Raw genomic sequence first — 4,762 nt, forward strand, 5'->3', positions numbered from 1 at the left:
ATGAGATAACATTTTTCAGTGTTTGCAATTAGATGTACCTAGTTTAGACAGATGAATGTGGGAGGATTTGTTTTCATCCATTCCAGCTGTGTTTTTGCCAGCCAGGGGCTCACTGGTTCCTGATTACAAGTGTTTTGCATCCCAGCAATTACACAGGGATGACCTCTGTACCAAATTTCACCTCCCATGAAGCACTGCATGCTACAAGCATTTATTGTTCCTTGTTTGATTCAAAACTTGAGTGAATTTCTAGTCGCTTAATTCAAAATCAGTGAGGAACTTTCTCTTGGCCTTTTGATGTGGGTGAGGGGTGATAAGCTCTACATTCTGAGTTATTTTTCAATGCAGGTGTTTTGGTCACCAGTTTTGAGCACTGGGATAACTGTGAACCTTTATCCTGTGATGATCTGGCTTAGTCCAGCAGTTACCTTTGCACTTTGTGTCTTGTTCTTTGTTGGTCAAAGGGAACAATAATTCCTATTTTTGTAGAAAGGGCTGTGGATTGATTGTGGTTATTTTCAGTGCTAGGGTTCTCAAAGGAAATATCCCTTGTCCTGGTGAAGCTGGGATCTGATTGTGTTGAAATATCTTTGAAAATATAATCTTTTATAGTAAAGGTAAGGACATATTGCCAAGAGTCCCAACATGGGACATAAGCAATGAAAACAAAAATATTATGAGATTTGATGTACAAAGGCAAAACACTATAAGAAAACCACACAAAAAGTATTAACTTACACAAGAGGCAGGAATCCAAGAAAAAGTAGCAGTAGAGAAAAGTGAATGGAAGCTGGATGTGTGTCTTCCAACTTGGCAGACAGTGAGCAACAAGGAGAACAAAGGCAGAAATGAAACTTGTAGGTGCAAATGACAAACTCAGGATCAGAAAAAAATATTGGATATGCTAGAAGTGCTGAGCATGAAGCTGGGGGTGATAAAACCTGACCCTGATATTAGCTCAGCTGGTTAAAGCATGGTCCTAATAACACCAATACAGTGGGTTCAATCCCTGGATGGGCCATTTACTTAAGAATTGGACTCAACGATCCTTTCGGGTCTCTTCCATCTCAGAATGATCTGTGACTCTGGGAAAAGACCTGAAAAATCCTCTGAACTGCACAGCAGCCAACTCAATAGTAAATGTGACAGATTTTTTTGGTGTAGTGAATTTGATTAGGTAGATGAAGATACCATTTCTTGTTATTACTTTTTGACCCCTTCTCTTCACTTTTGAGAATAATGAGGAGAAAAAAATTGGGAAGAAAAAAACCTTTTTGTCATAGAGGAAAGAATGTCCCTCATGCAACATCTTTTACCTGCTCAGCTGTAGCCTGGAGGTTATGTCAAGTATTTTTGGTCTCTAGTCATGCATCTTTAAACAGCTGATTCATCAGGGGAGCAGGATGGCTGCACACCCTGTATCAGTCCAGTGGATAGCCACCATGCCCCTGGGAACTGTGAGTCCATCATCAGGGGCAGCTGCATCCCCAGACAGGCTCGGGGGAAGTAAGAGACATCTTCCACTTGCAACCCAAAGCAGACCAGCATGTTTTTCACTCCCACCAACACAGTTCTTTTGAGCTGACACACCTGTCATCTATCCTAGCAGGAATGTGCTGCAGCCAGCTTTCTTCCTAAGCCTGTCCTGGTTTGCATCAGTTGCAGTCGTTTGGTGAGACTTATTGTAGGGCAGAGTTTATTCTTCCCCATGCTGAAGTAGCTCACAGAGCATGTTGCCCACAGGACAGAACCCCACCCTCTTCCATTTATTGTAAAGAGAGTATTTTATCATATATTATGGAGCATTGACAAGCCTTTCCACCTCAGTGCAAGACTGGCTCATGAAGTAGGGAGATAATATTTTCATTCATACTTGCATGAAGCTGGGGATACATTTCTCTTCACAGAAATATGCCAGCAGGGTGTAAAAAGGGTAGTTTTCCTACACTATATAAAAATGATCTTTCATTGTTCTGTGAACTTGGGGTTTTCCATGCAGAATGCATGAGTGGGTTCCTGAAAATTGAAAAAACCCACAGGCTCTCATCTCAGACTAGGGAGAATTAAGAGCCTGTGCCCTTTGTAGATTAGTTGAGCCATGCATGGAAGACAAAAGTGGGAGCACCAGTACATGCATCTATAAAATACATTGTTTTATTAGTGAACTTTCATAGGAATGGTCATAAAGATGCTTAAGGAGGGGAAACAGGATGGTGCACTTTGTAATACACTAAATGAAACACTGAGAAACATGAAAGCTATTCCCAGCTTTTTCAATTTGTGTGTCTTCAGCAAATTTGCTTCCTTTTTTTTTAAACCTGTGTCCTTCTGCCTCGGCAAGTTCCTTTATAATCTCCAGGTTCACTAAACACATCACAAAAAATAAGCACTTCCATGGATGAATTCTACTTTATACTATGCTATATATGAAAATGCAATTGAAAGGATAATTGTGCCTTTGTGTTAATCCTCTTGTAAGAAAAACCTGTAATCTGCCAGAGCAGAATGTATAGGCTATTAACTTGTTTCTACACCAATCTTTTGACAGCAGGCCATGAGGCATTAATAAATAGATATCTTTCTCATGGGTTTGTGATTCATTTTTCCAGACTTATTAAAAAAAATGTATCTGCAGGAGCAGAGGTGAAAGTTTGAAAACAGTAAAACTTTCAGATCTATAAAAATGACATACTTATAATTGAATATTTCTAGGGCACTTCTCCTTTATTATGTAGGTGTTATAAAATCACATGACATAATGTCTGTAGATAGTGGGGGAAGCATTTGTGTATGTATGGGTCTGTGTGAGGGTGGCCACCTTGTGCCATTAGCTCTGCAGCAATTAGCAAGAGAAGGGGCCCCTAAGATTATGGCACTGATTCACAGAGAGAAGCAAAATCAGGAGAATTTAGCATTTTTGTCATGTTCAGGGGAAAAACAAATAAATACAAGTGAGAACCTTTTACTTTCTGCAAAGTTATGGACTTGTTTTGTATTTTGACAATATTATTAATGTCATTGTCTGTGTTTTGACTATCAGTCATTCCCTGTGAGTTCATCTTAACATCATTTTCACTTCTTCCAGCACCTCTTTACCATTGGGAGAGCTCTGGAAACCAAACTGCTACTGCTAGCACTTCTTGTAGAAGACTAGACTCTTTCCCTTGAATAGGAAATTAGTGTCTGTATATTCCTTTCCAAGACAAATGTACATCACACTGCAACCTAAGAAAGAAGTCCATCAGATTCTTCCTAAAATCCATGCCTTTGTAGCTAATGATGTTTGGGAGGATGTCACCTTGCTAGAATTGGTGCTGTGTTGACTTTTTCCTTTCTTTCTGGAATGGGTTGCATTCTCATTTTAACAATCTCTATAATTTCCTAAGATGTGTTCCCAAATGGTCTCTTTTAAATATTACAATCAATGCTCCTGTTTTCAATAAAAGATATACTGAACTCAAGTGTGCTGACTAGAATGGATGAAGAGAAAATCAAAAAGTGCTGAAAAAAATCCCCAAACAAGTACACAAAGCAAAAAGCTAAGGTAAAGCTCGTGTTGCTATACAGCTACAGTAATCCATGGCATGTGTGGTCTCTTCTAATTACTAACTGAGAAGCTTGTTTATGGACGGACTGAAGACAGCAAATGCTTGCTGTCAATGCCTTAGCAACTGTAAAACGATTTATAACCCACCTTAAATGCAAATAATTAACAACAAGTGTCTTTTCAGCCTTTTATTCCTCTGTTTTATCATTTTGGAAATGCTTTATCTGGGAATGGGCACATCTGAGCAGGAAAAATAGGCAATAATTACAGAAATCACAGATGTTCCAAACAGTCTGCACCAGTGGATTTTCTCTCTAGAACTCTGCAGAGGTTTTGCCCCTATTTTTCACAACATCTGTTAGACCAGTTGGATTACTGATGCCTGTTTACAGGCATAATGCCCATTGTAACATCTCTGAAAGTATTATGCTCCTGGAACAGGATTCAGTTCCATGTTAAGAGGAGTTCATTTCGGTGTCTGTGTTCAGCGTTCCCTGGGTGCCTCTGCAGCTGGGGAGATGTGGTCACAGCTGTGAGTGGAGTCCCCAGAGCCGTCCAGCTGACTGAATACAGGGAGCTCAGCACCTTTCCATGCTCACAGGAATTCACAGCTGCGTATTCGGAGGGCAGGGGGAGGTTTTGATGGTTGCAGATGAGCCATAGTGGGCAAAGCCCTTTGGTGATCTTTGCAATGTTTGATCGACAAACCATTAACACCTCACAATCTCTCAGAGAAACAAATTCCAACACCAGTCTGGAACTGAACATCTCATCTAGGGTTTTACCATCCTAGCCTTGGTGATGGCCCTTAGCTCAAAACATTTGAAATAGTCATCCTAAATATGTACAGTAGGTATATAGGCAGCCTCCTACAGTGGATGTCCTCTGCTCCCACTGGAGTCCAGGGACACAAGAAGTACTTTACAAACATGTTTTATACATCCATGGTGAAGAAGTATTTTAAAATTAAATAAATAATTGTCTGTGAGTACCTGCTTCTCCCTAGGGTTTATAAAGAGTGTCAGTTTGAAACCCAAGATGATTTTCATTGCACCAGCTTAATGAAGCATTAGTAACTGCACCCAGAGCCTAGGCTGCCATTAAATCAGAGTCACTCCTCTAAGTGCAGTCAGTCAAGTGTGATCCATGAATTCATCCACAAATTAAAAGAGGTATCCACTCAGGATGCAGCAAATAATTTCCCAAACTCCAGGG

The sequence above is a fragment of the Cinclus cinclus genome, chromosome 7, assembly GCF_963662255.1.
Source record: "Cinclus cinclus chromosome 7, bCinCin1.1, whole genome shotgun sequence".
Taxonomy (NCBI): Eukaryota; Metazoa; Chordata; class Aves; order Passeriformes; family Cinclidae; genus Cinclus; species Cinclus cinclus.